Consider the following 17,968-nt stretch of genomic DNA (forward strand, 5'->3'; position numbering starts at 1 on the left):
TACACTGGCACACCACACCCTCACACACATACTCATGTACACTGGCACACCACACACACACATTCACACACATATCCATGTACACTGGCACACCACACCCTCACACACATACCCATGTACACTTGCACACCACACACCCTCATGCACACACACAGCATGCACCCTCACGCATACACTGGCATAGCTCACACACCCTCACACACACACTCGCACAGCACGCACCCTCACACACGTGCGGGACGGTGTGCAGACCAGTCTGTGTCACCCCAAATTCTCTCCGAGAGGTTTTCACGTTCCGAGCTCCCCTCCCGTCCCCTGCGATGCGCCCCCGGTGGGGAGGGGTGTGTCCCAGGCCTGGGCTGGTGCTTCCGTCGCCCCCACGGCCTCCGCAGGGGGAGCCCGATGCCCCCAGACCCACCGGCACGCCCCGCCACCGTGCGTGCCAGCGAGGACAGGATGTGGCCAGCCCGGAGGTGCTGTGGCTCAGTAAGACATGCCCCCATTGTAGCCTGACCCCTGGGTGTGCCCCCCGTGCAAGATCTCGGGCCCCGCGCCCAGCACACCCGGGATCACCTCTGCCGGCCCCCCGGGCGACCTCCACGGTCGCCCGGGGGGCCGGCAGAGGTGACGGGGAGTGTGGGAAGTATGGCGGTTGGCGGGGTGGGTGGGGGGCAGTGGGGGCTGGGCGGGGGGTGCTCTAGGGTAGGAAGTGGCCCAGCGAGGTTTCGGTCCAAAGTCAGAAGAGAGTGTCGGCAACTTGCGGAGTTACAGACACGAATCAGAGACCCAAATTCACGCCAATTGATCTGTTTTTCCCCCCTTTGATTCGATTCTCCTGGGGCTTGTTTCCTTTTTTTTTTTTTTCCCCCTCCCTGGCTTCTCGCGCTCATGTACCCATATAACCGCCCTCCCTGTAACAGGGGAGCAGTGACCCAAGCGAAATGCACCAAGTAACCGTCCACCGCCAGCACCACCGGCACGTCCTGCTCCCCGCCATTTATCTCCCCGCGTTGTACTCTGTCCCTGTCGCTTGGGCTGAATCGAGAAGTGGAGCCTCCCCGGGGCGCTGGCCACGGCGCCCCGGGGAGAAGAACCAGGGGAATGGAGACGGGCCACTGCCCGGCCTGGCCTCCGGGGACGGTGGCTGGTCCCCGGAGGTCCCGGGGGGCGGAGGAGGGGTGGGGCGGTGTCTCCCCAGGTGTCAGGAAGGTGCTCGGAGGCCATCAGGAGGGGCCCCCGGCCGGCCGGCGGCCGCCGGGGGGGAAGGGGCTATGGACGAGCGAAGATGGGCTCCATCGGGCTGGAGCAGGTGGCCGCCTTCCGAGCACTTGGGGAGCTCTCCCCTCACCCCTCGGTGACACCGTGCCCGCCCCCCGGCACCCGGCCTGGTCCCCAGGGGGCTGGAGCTCTGCAAGGCCCCCTGGGAGCCAGGCTGGGTGAGGCCGGGCAGGAGGGGGGGTCGGAAGGGAGCCCCTCAGAGCAGGAGAGCTGTGGGGTTGACCTGTCAACCCCGGGGGGTCGCTTGGGCCCCGAGGCCCACGGGTCTGGCGCCGACCCGGCCACCTTTATGTCGGCGCCTAGGGCTGCCCCAGGGACCTGGGCGGCTGGGGGCTTACCTCCCCCCACCTCTGCCCCCAGCGCAGCCCCCCCTGTGGGCACCCCGACTAGCAGTCTAGAGGCCCGAGGCTTCGGGGCCCTGGCGACAGGGCTGGCATGACCCCGGGGGCGGTCCATGCCAGCCTGCCCTTGGCACAGAGGGTCCCTCGGCAGGCGCCCGGGGAATGGGCCATTCGGACCATTGGACGGAAACCCAAAGAGCCAAATTGTCTTGATTGGAGAACCCAGATTGGCCAGAGACCCAAAAAGACTTAGAGGCACCCCAAATTGCCCGCCCATTCTGCCGGACGCCCGTCCCCCCAGTGTTACACGCGCCTCTCCGGGACGGGCGCGCTGGGGGCGTCTGCCGACGCCATCCTCTGTGTCCCCCCAACGTGCAGCTCTCCCCGGGTCCTCGCCACCGACCCGGGCTCCCCACGACCTCCCGTGCCCCTGTTTGTGGCTCTCCATCTTGTCTCTTCCCCGAATCCCCCCCCCCCCGACAGTCTTCAGCGGGACCCCCTCTTGGGTCCCTCCCTGTGCCATCGCCTGAAGACCCCCACGCGCAGGACACACCGAGTCACCCGCCGCCGCCAGCCCACCGCGCGGCGGCCGTGTCCGCCTCGACTCAGACCCTCTAACACGCTGTCTCCGGCGGGGCCCACTGCCTGGGCCCCGCCTTTAACCTTAAACGCTCGCAATCCCAATAAAGTACTGAAATGCACTTTGTTCTGTGTGCTCTGCTCTTTCTCGCGCGGGTCGGGGGGAGGGCGGCAGTGCTGGGAGACGGGGAGATGGGGAGACGGGGACCCTGGCTCCCAGGGAAGTTGGACCGCGCCGGGTCCTCTGCCTCTTGGGCGTGCGGGTGGCCACACTCGGGTGGGCCGGGGGCTCCGGGTCAGTCACAGGCACCAGACCCTGGAAGATGGGGTGCCAGGGGGCGGGGGGCTGGGGGCGGCTCTCCCAGGAGCCCACGGGTGAGGAGGAAGGTGCCCCAGCTGCCAGCTCCGGGGAACCCTCGGGCCGTGGGTGGAGGACTGGCTGGGGTTGAAGGGTGCTAGAAACCGTGACTGTTGCCGGACACGGCGACTCAGAGCTGTGCATGCCCGGGGACACGTGTGTGTCCCGTGTGCCCACCCGCTGGGCAGACACGCTCGCCCTCCACCTGAGGCTGAGGCCGGAGCAGAGGTCGCAGGAGAGCCCGGCCCCTCTCAGCCGGCACGGAGCGCTCTGTCCCCTGGCCTGCAGGGTCCCTGACTCAGTGAGGCTGGCATCCAAGACTCGTGAGGCCTGGCCTGGCACCTTCAGCCGTGCCACCGCCAGCCCGCGGCTAGCAGAGGTGCCCGCCTCGGGGAGAGGGGCCGCGGGGCCGGGGGCCGAGGGAGTGGGGGCTGGGTCTGGGGGCGCCGCAGCACCTCACCTGGTGGGCTGTTCTCGGGACGGTCCTCGGGGGCCTGGGGTGGGGTCTGCAGGGCGGGCATGCTGCTCGGGGTCTCTGGGAATTCATCTGAGTGCAGGGCCCGCCTGGAGGGGCCCATCACCTTAGACCCTGGGGGGCTGGGGGGCTGGTGCAACCCTCGGTGCAGGGAGGGGCTGGACAGGCGAGGCCGGGGCAGGGGGACTCTGGGAGACACTCCAGGGTGGGGGTGGGGGCACAGCTCAGGACCCTGCTCAACCCTCAGACTAGAGCCCCGTGAGGGACCTGCCCCCTGTCCCCTCCCAGGACCCCCAGGCGCTGGGCTCAGGGCCTCCCTCACATATCTGTGCAGGCCATGCCGCCTCTAGCACCCTGGCCCAGGCCGCCCCCGCCCAGGGCCTCCCCTTCAGCCCACCCACCCTCGCTGCAGCCTATCCCACCCGCACCCTGCCTTCCCCGAGACCCCCACGACCTCCACGGGCCGCCCTCCCCCAGCTGTCCAGTGCTAGCCTGGACGCCCCCCTCCCCGGTCAGGCTGTTGCTGGGACCCCCACCGCACTCTGCCTGGCCCAGCCACAGCCCTGTTATCGGGGGACTGCCCGGTGCCGCTCTCTGCCCTCCCCCCCTGCTCTGCAAACTCCCAGCTCGCCCCCGGGGCTCCATCCATCCACCCCTCCCCTGACCCGCTCTGGGGCGCCAGCTGCCCAGGCCCAGTGTCATGGGGGAAATGTCGGGGTGCTCTCTGCAGAGGGATGGGCCTCAGGGAGGAAGCGACATTGGCGTGAAGGCTGGGGGAGGTGAGGGGCAAGGGGTCTCTGGGAAGTGGGGTGAGGAGGCCCTGGGGAGACGGGGGCAGGGGCTGCAGCTGCAAGGAGGGGTGTGCGGAATGGGGGCCCCTGGAGGACGGGGCGTGCCCGTCCTGACTCTCCCCCTGGTATCTGTGCCCGTGGATTCACTCGCAAGAAGGGTCTTTGCAGACGGGATCAGACGAAGGACCATGAGACGTGGTCCTGGGTTTGGGGGAGGGGGTCTGAACCCACGGACATGTCCCTCTGCGAGGACAGTAGGACGCACGGGCAGAGACCAGAGGGGGGCATGGCCACAAGCCCAGGGATGACGCCTGGAGCCCCGGAAGCCTCGAGGGGCGGGGGGCGCAGGGAGGACCCCCCGCCCTGGAGCCCCGGGAGGGAGCGAGCCGGGCAACACCTGGCTCTCGGGCTCGCGGCCTGGGGGACGACGGGGAGAGAGAATGCATTTCTGTTGTTGCAAGCCGCCCAGCTTGTGGTCACTTGGAAAACGAACCGCAGGCGCAGGCCGCTCCTGGGGGCCGGGGCCGGTCCCGTTCCGGGCGCCGAGGAGCCGCAGTGAGCCAGGCGGGCGGCCACGCCCGGTCCATATCTGCCACCCCGGGCCCGGAAGGCCCTCATCTCCTTGTCCTGCTGGCCTCCACATGGAGCCGGGGGGTCTTTTCAAACCTCGGACAGGGTTCAGCTTCTGCTCTTCGCTTTTCCGGAAACAGGCGAAGGGCTCCCGGCCACCGGCAACGCCGCCCCAGCCCGCCGGGCCCGGGGTCCGGGCGGACCCCTGCGGGCCGCACACTCCTGCCCTCAGGCCTGCGCGAGGCCGGCCCTGCCCGGACGGCTCTCCCTGCGGACGGCCTGGGCCGCCCGAGCTGTTCCTGCACGTGGTTGGCAGCTCTGCCTGGGGCCCTCCAGCCCGCACACCCCATCCCCAGCCTCTGGTCTCAGGAGCCTCCCCTCCCCCAGAGACGGGACTCGGGTGCTCAGACACGCCTGTCACGGGTGCCACACCAGGTTCTCCCGAGCCCCCCCCCGGGGATGTCCGTGCAGCCCCCCGCTCAGAGCCTCCCCATCTCGGCCGCGCTCGCCCGGCCCTGCGCCCTGGGCCTCATCCCAACCCCCGTTGTCCACCTGCCTGACTGGCCCTGGCCCCAGGGTCCCTGCCCCTCCCAGCTGCCCGGGCCTGGCACCCAGCCGGCGCTCCTGCACAGGTGTGGGCATCATCGGGGGGGACCCTGATTGGGGGGTGGTCACCCGGGAGGCCCGGCCTCTCTACCTGCCCAGCCTTCCCCGGCCCCAGCAGCCGCAGCCTCGGGCCCCTCTCGGCCCAGCCCGCTCAGGCCTCGCTGGCCAGAAACCACAGAGAAAATGCCTGTTTGTGCCAGTGCTGCCGAAATCAAAACAGTTTGTGGTTTGTGACCCAAATTTTTTGCCTTTTTTTTTTTTCAGAACATAACAAAACTCAAGACAACTCCTTCCCCCAGCCCCCCCACCCCCCACCCCCCAGGCATACAGAAATGATCTGTTTACACTGGCAAGGACCTTCCCACCCGGCTGGCCTCTCCCCCCGGCCATGCCTTCCGCTCCGGGCAGCCTCCGAGGAAGGGGGTGCCGGCCCGGCTGGGGTGGGGGACAGAGGGGACGCAGGCCGGGGTGGCGAGTGCCCTGGGGCTGGGTGTCCTGGGGCCTCCTCACGGAGCTGCAGTGGGGGTTCCACAGCACCCCACATGGGGAGGACGGGGACAGCACCCCCTGCTCCCCTCCAAGGGAGACCCCCGCCAAGCCCACCCTAAGCCCCGCAGCCCCGGCCTGCCATGCAGACACTCGGTTCCATGACCTGGGTGCCCCCCTGCACCGCGGCCCACTCTCCCCACACGCCCCATCCTGACGCCCAAGGCCTGTGTTCCGTGGCTCAGCTGTGCAGGGGAGCCCACCTTGGGGGGCATGTCCTCCACCCTGGGGCTGGCGCCCAGAGTGGCCAGCCCACGGGCTGGCAGGTGCAGAGCTCGGCGATGCCAACCCCCATTGGTGGGGATCGAGGTGGGCCCCTCCCCCAGGCTGAGGGCTCTGGAGCCCAGTGGGGCACACAGGTGGGACACCCGGTGCCCTGGCCTGGGGGAGGGACAGGGCCCATCCCCATGGAGACCATCCCCGGGCCTGGGACCCCCTGTTCCCTGCAACGTCCCTCCCTCCGCCTCCCCTCCTGTCCTCTGCATGGCTCCCGCCGTCCCTGCTCCCCTCTGCAGCCCTGCCCTGGCCCTGGCCGTGCTGGGCGCTCCAGAGCCGGAGCCCGGGGAGGAGGGCTTCCTGGGGTTGCCTGGGCCCCGAGGGCTGGAGGGGCCTTCTGGGCAGAAGGAACAGCCGGTGGGTTTGGGGTGGTCTGCCGTCTGCACAGGCAAAGCACAGGTGTGGACGGACAGGGACACCGAGGGGCATGGTGTGCTCAGCCAAGAAGCTGAACGTGACCTCGAGAGAGCTCTGGGCAGCAGGGGTTCTCCAAGGGAGCCACTCAGATCCGAATTCTGGAGCGGGCCGGCATAGAGCAGGGGCGGCGGCCCGAGGTTGGGCGTGCCAGTGGGTACGGCTGGGGGTGGCAGTGATGGGGAGGGCTCTGTGCGGCCCAGGGTCCCCACACACATGCCCTGAAGGGTGGGGGAGCCCCTCAGCCCTCCCCACCCCACAGCGGCCAGTTTCTGGCTCCCCAGTGGTGGGGTGGGAGGCCGTAGAGACAGGGACTGGTCCTGCCGGGGCCCTGGACGCAAGCCCCCTGGAGACAGGCCGGCCCCAGGCGCGTGCAGCCCGGCGGGCGGCCCTGCCCCCTCGCCGCCCGCGCATCACCCTGGCAGGGCCCGGCCTCCCCTCGGCCCCTCGCTGCCTGCCACCCTGGCCTCCCCGCTATCAGGGCCAGATGTGCCCCGAGCAGGGATTCTGGCTGGTCCGTTAACCAGCCACCAGCAGGGGTTCCTGATAAGGCGCTCTGGTCCTTCGAGGAGCCCCGAGTTTGGGGGGGGGGCGAGGACATGCGGTGCCCACCCCCACCTCCCTCGTGCCCAGGGGGCTTGCCCCAACTTGGCTTCCAGGGGGAGGAGGGGTCTGCAGGCCCCTTGTCACGCCGGAGAGCCTGAGGGAGGTGGGGGGGTCTCCTCCCCGGGACCTGGGTGCGAAGCTTCAGCGGGTGGAGAGGGCACCCGGCCCGTGCCGGGCAGCGGCCGCCCAGCCCTCCGGTGTCCAGTGGGTTCCAGTGGAGGGCAGGGCTCTGTGCCACCTCCCCGCCGTCCGTCTGTGCTTCCTCCTCCCCCCACTGAAGGTCTGTGCGGCTGGTTCAAAGCCCCGGAGGCACTGGCATACTCGAGTTCCGCCCTGGCCCTCTGTCCACCCCAGGGACGGAGAGACCGGGAGCCCATGAACTCAAGAGGGACAGAGCCAGCGGGACCGAGGGGGTGCCTGGGGTCACCTTTCCAAAGTCATTCCCTGCCCCAGGCGGCCCCAGGCACCTCCTCACTCAGTCTGTGGTGGGCCAGCAGCTGGGAGCCCGGGGGCGACACGCCCCAGAATGGGTCACTTGGGTCTGCCGGTCCGGGTGCCTGGTCCCCAGACCCGAGTGTGGCGTCTCGTCCCTCTCTGCCCGGTTCACGTTCCCATCGGTCGGGGCCGTTCAGAGCCTCTGTGTGGCCTCCCACCCGCAGGCACAGGGCTTCTGTCTCCCGGCCACAGACCCCAGCAGCAGGGCTGTGCGGGTGGCCATGCGGGAGGCTGTGCGGGCTCTGTGAACGGACAGACGGGCGGTTGGCTGACGGGAGGTGTGTGCGTAGGTGGGTGGATGGGTGCATGCCTGTAACATACCTGTACACGGGAACAGGTGTGTGGGTAGGAGAGTAGATACATAGGTAATGTGTATGTTCACATGCACGTGTGTGGGTGGGCACACATATGAGGCATGCATGTGCACAGATGGACAGATGGTAGCTACACACATGAAACATGCACAGATGCACACACAGGTATGGGTTGGTGAGTGAGTGTGTGTATGTAATGTGTGTGGGTGTGCACGTGTATGGGTGGGTGGGTGGATACCGGTGTATCTCGGGAGTGTGTGTGCACACACATGTGTAAAGCACACACCTGTATACATGGGCGGGTAGACCAGTGGCTGTGCACATGGAAGCTGCACGTGTGTACACATGCATGTGTGTGGAGAGATGGGGGGTATGGATGGACCTGCACGGGGTGGGGGGGCAAACCCACACAGGCCCACAGACCCCTGCCTGCGTCCTCACCCCAGCCGGTCCCAGTGGGGGTGGGGCGCCGGGGCGCAGGGGCTGAGGCTGACAGAGGGTCTGCGTCCCCAAGACCCCACGTGCCGAGTCGGACTGCGCTCCGTCCTGTGTGGAGTCCAGCTCGAGTCTCCCGCGGGCCCCGTCTGGGAGTCGCCTCGGTGCGGCCGGGCGCGGAGCACCTGGGTGGGCCGACCATCAGGCAGGGAGGGGCGCAGTCCTGCCCCAGAAAAAGCACAGGGCCCGGGGGGTGGGGGGTGTACGGGCAAGCTGGATTGTTTTTTTTTTTAACGTTCGAGATCATCCCTGCACGATCAAAGAATGTCCCCAGGAGGGATAGGACTCCAGTCCACTCTCGGGCGGCTGCCCTGAGACCGAAGCCCGGTCATGACAGCAAAGAGGAAGGAGGAACCACGCACGGGCCAAGCTCACATGCGGAGACAGACGTGAGCATTGTAAATAAAAGAATTAGCAAATCAAACCCAGCAGTGTGTTGAATTAGAGTAACAGCACACCATGACCGAGCAGAGTTTATTTCCAGGAACGCCAGGATGACTCAGCGGTAAGCAACCCACTAATAACGCCGCGCTCATGGGCCAGGAGAAGACGACCCGTCTAATAACATGGGCAGGTGCCCAGAAAACGGTTAATGAAACCTAGCATGCGCTCCCGCCGGTAGGGCACGTCCAACGGGCCAGGAATAAAAAGACGCTTTCTTACCCCAAGAGGAGGGGTTCGCCGCCCACGCCTCACCCTCTGCCCCACGCCGCTACCCCACCCCCCTGCATCCCTGCCCCCCAATTCATTGGATACATTTGTGTTTAGCAGACGGCCCCTCCCTGGCACTGGCTGCCGCCGACCTGCCGTTAGCCCCGCCCCCAGACGTCTCTGGCCCCGCCCCCGCCCCCGCCCCCGCCCCAACCTGCCCTTCTGCAGAGAACAGCTACAAACCCACGAGGACAACCGGCAGGAACTCCCCGCGGGGGGCTCCGGAGCGCTGGCAAAGGCAGGCAGCCTCGGAAGGGCAGCCGGGGCCCGGCGCCAGCATCGGAATCCCCACGGGCAGACCTGCCGTCTTTCGGGCGGAGGAACCCGGAGGACGGGCCAGGGACGTCGCTCGAGAGTGCGGCGCGACCCGGGTGGGACCCAGAGGAGGGGGCGTGCCCGCGGGAAAGCAGTCCGGGCTGAGATTGGCAGGGGGAGCCCGGTCACGTGGGCCGCTGGTTAGCGACCACGCGGCCGCGCTCTTCGGAGACACGGCCAGTGCGGAGTCTGCACAGCGTGACGCTCTCCACGTCCAGGGTGCCATGCAGAATCCCGGGACCTCGGTGATGGCCAGGGACACCTGTCTTCTCCCCGAGGGGCAACACCCTTCCCGGGGTCCAGCGCCCAGGTGGCTCGGCCGTGGAGAGCACCGGAGGAAGAGCTGCGATAGCGTGTGTCCGTGGAGATCAAGGAAAACACACTCACAATGAATGAAAAGATAGGACGTTTCAGCAGGCAGATAGAAACCATTAAATATATCTGAACGGATATTTAGGACTGAAAAATACTACTCATGGTATAAGAAAATGGGTGATATGAGTAGCAGAAAGTAGGTGACCAAAGAAAAGTCGGTGACACTGAAGATGGGTCAATAGAAGTGACCCAGTGTGGGCCCCGGCTGGTGTGGCTCAGTGGACTGAGCGTGGGCCTGTGAACCGAAGGGTCACCGGTTCGATTCCCAGGCTGGGCACACGCCTGGGTTGTGGGCCAGGTCCCCAGTAGGCAACCACACATTGATGTTTCTTTCCCTCTCTTTCTCCTTCCCATCCCCCTCTCCCTAAAAATAAATACATGAAATACCTTTTTTTTAAAGATTTTATTTACTTATTTTTAGAGAGGGAAGGGAGGGAGATAGAGAGAGAAAGAGAGAGAGCGAAACATCAATGTGTGGTTACTGGGGGTCATGGCCTGCAACCCAGGCATGTACCCTGGCTGGGAATTGAACCTGGGACACTTGAAATACCTTTTTAAAAAGAAGTTATGCAGTGTGAACCAGAGGCAGAGAATTTCTTATTACAGAACAGAGACTCAGGTCTCTACGGAAGGTGCTGATAGGGTTAACATATAGGGAGCAGAGGTCCTGGAAGGTGAGGAGAGAGAGACCGGGGAGAAAAAGGTTGAGGGAGTCATGAGTGAACCCTTCCAAAACTGAGTGAAAACCCACACCCCCACACACAAGTAGCTCAGCAAAACCCAAGTAGCATCATTGACTGGAAGAGAATCGTGCCCAGACTCACCAAAGTCAGAACGATGAGAAAGGAGAATCTTGCGAGTGTAGCAGCGATTATTTTTCTGTGTGGATGCACACAGGAGGTGCCATTGAGGAACCCCCCCCCCCCCCCCCCCGCAGAGCAGAGCCGAGAAGCTGCCCATCGCCAGGAATTTCTGAGCTCCCCTCTTCCCGCGCCAGCAAGCCAGGATGCCCGAGATGCGGGGAGGGGCTTGGAGACGGGAGCCCCTCCTCCTCCAGATGGCCAGCGCCTGAGCGGACCCACTGTCCTTCCCACCAGCACCGCCTCTCGGGCGTGGACTTTCGAAGTGGCCGGCAGCCGGACCTGCGTTCGGTGACAGTTTTTGGTGACTGGTGGGACAATGCGGACCCCAGGAAGGCCCGGACATCCCGACTGGGGTCCCAGCTGTTGGTGGCAGCCCGGGGCAGGGGTGACATGGGTCTCCCAGCAGCCGCCGAGAGTTCTTTATCTTGGGGACTCCCCTGCTCCCCTTCTCTGTCCATCAGCCGTCTCTAAACGCTCTGCCGAGGCAGGGACACGGATTGCCAGTGGGCGGACGAGCCTGTACTGGGCCAGTTGCCAGTGCGCACAGCCCAAAGCCCTTAGCCTCATCGCCTGGCAGGAGCCCGGAGGTGCTGCACCGCCATGGGTACCGCTCAGGGACCAAGAAAAACCCCAGTTCCCCAACGTGGGGTTCGGAGCCTGCTTTTGGTGTCTGGCGCGTGACCCCTGGGTTTTGAGTGTGCGCTCTGTGTGAAAGCCCTCGTCCGCCTGAAGTGTGACTGGGGCTGTGGGGTTCTTCGGCCGCTGTCTTGAGGACTCAGTGTGCCGTCTGCGGGCAATCCTCCGCCTGTGTCACTGGGCGCTGCGCCAGGTAGAACGTGTGAAGGTCATTCTTGCTCATGCCCCAGTCCCTTCTGTCAGAGGATGTTGTTGGGGAATACTCATTTGTTTGAGGTCTGTCTTTGTTTTGGGCACTGTTTTTTGTTTGTTTGATTTCTGTGTGTTTTTTAACAACTTTTTAAAAAAGATTTTATTTATTTGTTTTTAGAGAGGGAAGGGAGGGAGAGAGAGAGAGAGAAACATCAATGTGCGGTTGCTGGGGGTTATGGCCTGCAACCCAAGCATGTACCCTGGCTGGGAATCGAACCTGCAACACTTTGGTTCCCAGCCCGTGCTCAATCCACTGAGCTATACCAGCCAGGGCTGTTTTGTTTTGTTTTGTTTTGTTTTGAAATGGATGGCTCGATCTCGATCCCATCAGAAAAGTCATCAGGCCATGTTTTAGCTGACTGGTCGACCTACAGCTATGAGTCAAGGACTAACTAGAATGGGTTTGCCAACGGTCTGGTAAATGGGATAAGATCTCTTGTGTACCAGCTTTCATGTTCTTACATCGTAAGGGTTCTACTCAGAAAAGATCTAAATTGATGGTTCAAAGAGGGGGGGAAGGCCTCACTCACCTCCAAGACAGCAAACTCAGAAAAAGGAAAAATAAGGAGATAAGTTTTGACACACTCTCTGTCCTCCTCCTGGAGGGGTGGGGGCTGTGGGGACATTAATGCCACCCTGAAATCCTGGGGAAACAGCGGGGGTGACTGCCCCGCCAAGCCTGCTGTCTCCCTGCCCCCTCCAGCCGTGTTAAAATTGCCGAGAGCAAAAAGAAGGTCTTGTCTTCTCTGTGGTCACCAATCATGCTGTTTATATGTGTGGTAAATAAATAAGAACCATCTCAAATGTTCTTTTTTTTTTTTAAGGATCATGTGGTCTGGAAACATATTTGATATTAAAGCCGGTTTAAATTTAATTGAGATCTTTTAAGTTATTAACATAAAATGTATCTTTGTTTTGCCTGTGTGCTGAGATAAGTTCACGGCAGCTGTGTTACAGAATTTGTAGGAAAGTGGCTTGGGTAATAACTGTCTTTTAAAATGTCATAAAGTTGTTAAGGACTAAGATATAACTAAAAGGAAAAGTTTTTGATAAAGCTTTCCAGTAATAATTATAAATAGACTTAAACATAATTTTCCGATGTCTTGGGTAACTTGAAACTTTGGAGTTTTGTTGGGTTGGATAACAAAAATTATTAAATATCTAGATAATCGGAAACAACGGGATGCTAAAATATTAATTGGTCTGAGCTTGCCTGTTCTCACCTTCTTACTGCAGAGAAGCTAGAAAGTGGATTTGGATCTGTTAATGTGTACATCTTGTACTTTATTTGAAGTATGTGTCTTGCAAATGTGAATGTGCTTGACAATGGAAAATCCTGTTTTTAGAAGTTACCATAAAAATATCAATCTATAGAATGCGGATTACTTCCTTCTGGTTGTCACTAAATATATCAAGGTTTCTAAGAATTAAGAATTCTAATTAAGTTAGAAAAAAAATTGTATGTTTAGGTAGTAGAAGGTATAATACGTGAAAACACTTGTTGAAGAAAACGAAAAATAATTTGTTCTAAAATTAGTTATTTCTGAATTAACTTTAGAAAACAAGCTAAAAGGGACTGTGTAAATTGCAGAAAGGCTGGGTACATGGCAGAGAGTCCATGCAAACTGAAGAAGATTTAGAAAGAGAGATCTTAGGAGGAAATTATATAGTTAACCTGAATAATGAATTTAATTAGGTAAATGAGTCTGTCTCCAAAGTAAGCTAATACAGAATTTGTTTGGTTCTTCTTTAGACTTTTAAAAGAGAAAAAGCTTTTCCTCTATCTGCCTAGAAAGAAAAGATTCTACTGAAACATAGTTATGTGCTATATTGTGTTAATCAGGAACTTGGTTCCTTAAAAACCCATATTCTTCACCCTAAGAGCTATTATGTTTGATGCCTATTGTCACCTTGGGCTCATAAATAATTATACTTTCATAAGCAATATTGAGGCATTTGTATTTTTCTCCCTACCTGATCCCTCTGGAATTTGGAAACTCTTAACGGGTGAGTATTACTATTTCCATGGCAATATGTGTCTTTGCATAAATCCAATAAGAATTCGATTTCTTTCTGAGAGGACACTTAGAGCCACTTTGCAATTGTGGTTTTATTAACCTCGACTTTGGCCGGAATGTCGTGTCTGAGAGAGACCTGCCCAGTCTCTGGGTGTTTTCACCAGAAAACGTGAAGGAGTGAAGATTGACTCTGAAGCCACTGAAAAATAAAAGCCCCTTGGAGAAAGGGCCTGGTGCCTTGCTTGTTCGGAAGGCTCATGGCAGGGTTTCCAGGCAAGGAGCGAAGGCTGCTTCCCTGGGAGATGGCAAGGGAGAATGTCAAGAGATTCTGGGAGAGCTCAAGGACTAGAGGAACTCACCCGAGTTATAGGTGTTGCAGGCAAAGCCTGATGGCACCTTGGTGGCTTGGTTGCTTCCCCCTAGGGGGCTAGTTAAAGCTTAATCTGGAAATTTCTTATCAGATTCCAGCAAAGGACATTTAAGAGAGCCTATATAGCCCCGGAAGGTGTGGCTCAGTGGATTGAGCGTGGGCCTGTGAACCAAAGGGTCACAGGTTCGATTCCCAGCCAGGGCACAGGCCTGGGTTGCAGGCCAGGTCCCCAGTGAGGGGTGCATGAAAGGCAACCACACACTGATGTTTCTTCTCACCCTCTCTTTCTCTCTCCTTTCCCCTCTCTCTAAAAGTAAGTAAATAAAATCTTTTTAAAAAAGGAATCTCTCCGAGACTTGAGTCTGCTACCTCACTTGTGAATCTTCAGGAATCTCTGGACTTTCTAGCTGGTGTTGTCTGAGATGACCAGCTTCCCTCAGACTATATTCTAGCAGAACCTGGAGGGGTTTGCATGACCCTCCCCCACCCTTGTTGTCCGTACGGTGACGCCTCAGCTCAGAGGGTAACAAGCATCACCTGAGTCAGGCAACCAGCTGCCCGGCGTCAGAGACCTTGGACCCTCACGCCGTCTCTCCGAGGGGCCTGGAGACTGGTTTGTGGGCCCATTTTCATGACGCCACGGGGACCCAGGTCCACTCGAGGAGGAATTTCACCGTTCTTTTCTTGATAATGCTTCTCTTTATTGTTTTAAACTTCCTTGTGACTTGCTTTGGTGAGCCAGCCAGGTTGGAAAAATTGTATCTGCTCAACAGTTACCTCTAAAAACCAATGTCTGCTTTTAACTCATGGGGTTTTGCTTTAGAACAAGTTAATTTTTTTTATTCCCCCGGAAGACTCAGGGGACGTCAATGGCTCCACAGACATGGAGCAAGAACCGGCAGCGGGGAATTGTAGCAGCGACCGAAGGAGACATCACCTGCTAACCAGGTGGGAACAGGGGAAGAGGCTGCCCTGACCAACTCGTGGAAGATGCGTGGATTAAAAGCACCCTAATGAGCATTTTACAGGCAGCAGCTGCAGCTCCCGCCTCCCCAGGGACGGCCCTGACCACAGGGAACTGGGCCAGCGTCCGTGGCCCATGTCGGAACCAGCGGAAGCACCTCCCGGGTGTCAGCAGGGAACCTCCGGATGGAGCGGTGGGACCACGTGCGGATGCACACAGGAGGTGCCATTGAGACCCCGGAGAGCAGAACTGAGAAACTGCCCATCGCCAGGAATTCCTGAGCTCCCCTCCTCCCGCGCCAGCGAGCCAGGACACCCGAGATGCGGGGAGGGGCTTGGAGACGGGAGCCCCTCCTCCTCCAGACGGCTGGCGCCTGAGCGGACCCACTGCCCTTCCCACCAGCACCCGCCTCTCGGGGCGTGGGCTTTCGAAGCGGCAGGCAGCCGGACCCGAGTTCGGTTCCGAACGGGAAAACAGCTCGTCACGTAACAGGGGACGATGACGACTCGGGTCCTCGCCAGACGCCTCCCCGGAGCCGCAGAGCCCGGCAGACAGTGGAATGCGTCTTTCCAGGCCTCAGCCGGGCTCTCTTCTGGGCGGCCGCTGGGCTCAGCTCCCCGGTTCGTCTTGGGGTTCCCCTCCTTCAGTGTTGGGGGGCCTCCCTCCTGTGCACCTCCCCCCCCAGGTGCGTGCGGGCCCCTGTGCCCTCAGCACGGTGGTCACATATGTCTGAAAGTCCCCCGAACCCGGGTCCCTCTGTCACTCCCGGGGCCGGAGCAGAGAGCCCTGCTGCTCAGCCTGCCGGGGAGCATGGACAGCTCTCCGCACCTCAAACTTGGCTCCCCCCCCCCCTACCCCGGCCTCCCACGGTGGAACAATGACGAGGTCGCAGCCACCTCGGGGCCCACCCTGGGCACCAGAACCTCCAGGGCACCTGCCGCCTGGCCAGCCTTGCCGTGTACACAGTGTCCTGATTCCGGGGCTGCCCTGGGCCGTCTTTTTGTCCTCGAAGGTGGAGCCCGTCCCCCCACGTCACAGACGGGCTCGCCGGGGGCTGGCCCGGTGCTGGCCTCGCCGGGTCGGCTGGCAGGCTGCCCGCCCCGGGAGCTCCCCTGTCTGGAGGGAGAGCCTGCGGAGCAACAGGCGTTTAACGAGCCGATTACATAATTACGGGCTGCGGAGGGGGACGGGGCTCCCCGCGGCCGCGCCCGCCCCTGCCCGTCTCCTCCCCGCGGTCCCAGGCTCAGCTCGCAGACAGCACCCCCAGCTGCAGGGGGAGCGGGCCGCTCCCCTATCTCCCTGCGCCCCCCTGGGCCCCCTCGGGAGGGCGCCGCCCTGAGACCCGGGACAGCTCTTCCCGGGCTGAGGGGCTGAGGGCACCGACTGGGCCCTGCCTCCTGCTCCGGGCACCCCCAGGGCGGGTCTGCCGGCTTGCTGGATGGGGTCGAATGAAGCTCCTGTCTCCCTGGGGGTCCAGCCCCACTTCCAATCCTGTGGGGCACAGAGGGGGCAGAACCTGCTGTCCGTGCCCCTTCCCTGCAGCCCCAGCCCCCCGCCCATGGGACCACACGCTCCGAGCTCACAGGGGGGAGGCCAGGGCCATTCCCCCAGCCCTCCTGCGTGCTCCAGAGATCCTGCGACATGGCTCTTGCCCTCGCCCGCCCCCCCTCCCCACCTCTCCTGCCCGCAGGGCCCAGGAAGCGCCCCCCGCAGCTGGGGAAGGGGCCCAGGTGGAGGGACACGGGTGTCCCTGTGTCCCGGCTTCCTCCTCTGAGTCACAGGACAGGCGGGCCTGCTGTGCGGGGCCAGCCGCCGGGGCGGGCGGACGGAAGCGGGCGTGACCAAGAGCAGGTGCCCCCTGCTCCAGGCCTGTGCCACGCGACCGTGTTGGGCCCTCTGCTGGGCCGAGGCGCTCTCCCCAGGGCCCAGCACCCCCGCCCAGGGGCCTGCTGCAGGCCGGGCCCCGCAGGGGGCACAGGGGGGTCTGGGCGCTGCCCTGCCTGCCTCTCGGGGACACACGGTCTCCTCCTGCGGGCGACAGGGTGCGGCGGAGAATGCTGGGGGGCCTGCCCTGGCCAGGGCCAGGTCCTGGCAGGAGAAGTGGCCGCACTGTGGCAGCGTCCGGCCTGGAGCTCGCGACGCCCTCCCCAGCCGGGGGCTGCCCCGCCCCGCCCTGGGGCCTGCCAGCGGCGGCCAGCCTGGGGACTCGGGGCTCTTAATCCGGGTCATTCCTGCCTCCTCGTGTCCCATGGAGACGCCTCTCGCCGGCCGGGTGTCAGGGCCGATGCCTGGTGACGTGCGTGGAAGCCCGTCGCCGAGCCTGTGCCCGAGAAGCAACCAGGTGCAGGCCTGTGCCGGCTGCGAGCTCCCACCCTCTCTGCTTGTCCTGGGCTCTTGTGGGACAGCAGAGGGTCAACAGAGGGTCAGCAGAATCCCCGGAACCGAGGACGCGGCCACTGCCAGGCTGGGGCGAGGGGCTCCGGGGGCAGAGCCCGGGGCCACCTCCTGCCCCGACAGTGGGGACCGTCCTGTGGGGGTGCGGGGACCCCACAGGTCCACCCCCTAGTTAGTCTGCGGGGCACGGGGACTCAAAGGGTGGTGGAGGAGGGGACACGGGGGCCCCCGGAAGTGGGTTCTCCTCAGCCAGGCTGGTCAGGGAGGGCTGCCTGGAGGAGGAGAAAGCTGTGCAGGCGCAGGGTGATTGACTCAGAAGGAGGGAGAGGGGACCGGGAAGAAGGCAGGTCTCCAGGGGGCCGGGACAGCCGCCCCACCAGGACCCCTGACAAAAGGGAACTTTGGATTTGGGGCCGGGGGCGGGGCTGGAGTGAGTGTCTACCATATACGGGGTTCCACCCTGAGAGTGTCCCCCCCCCCCCATGAAGGAGAGAACTCTCATTCCATGGAATCTCGCCCCGGGTGTGCATCTGTGATGCCCCTGTGAGGAGCGGGGCCCCCGCCCCTGGGAATGCACCGCGGTGTCTCAGAGCTACAGGCCCCGCAGGCCCGAGTGACCGGGGGACGCATGCTGGGGGTCTCCGAGGAGGAAGCGTCGCCGGGACCCGGGAAGACGGTGGCAGGTCTTGCGGCAGCTGCATCTGGCCGTTCGAGCACGGAGCCCGGGACCGAGGGCTCGTGTCCCCGTGGGGTGCACACACCCCCCCTTCCAACGAGCCGGCCGCAGGTGAAGGAACGCGGGCAGGGCGGTGCTCCGGACGCAGGGCCACGGCCTCCCACTCAGGTCACCCGCCTCCACCGTGCAGGACGGACCGGTGCCGTCTCCCTCCGAGAAACCTCCCGTCTCGGGGCAATGCTGGCTCTGT

Source organism: Phyllostomus discolor, chromosome 6, assembly GCF_004126475.2.
Source record: "Phyllostomus discolor isolate MPI-MPIP mPhyDis1 chromosome 6, mPhyDis1.pri.v3, whole genome shotgun sequence".
Taxonomy (NCBI): Eukaryota; Metazoa; Chordata; class Mammalia; order Chiroptera; family Phyllostomidae; genus Phyllostomus; species Phyllostomus discolor.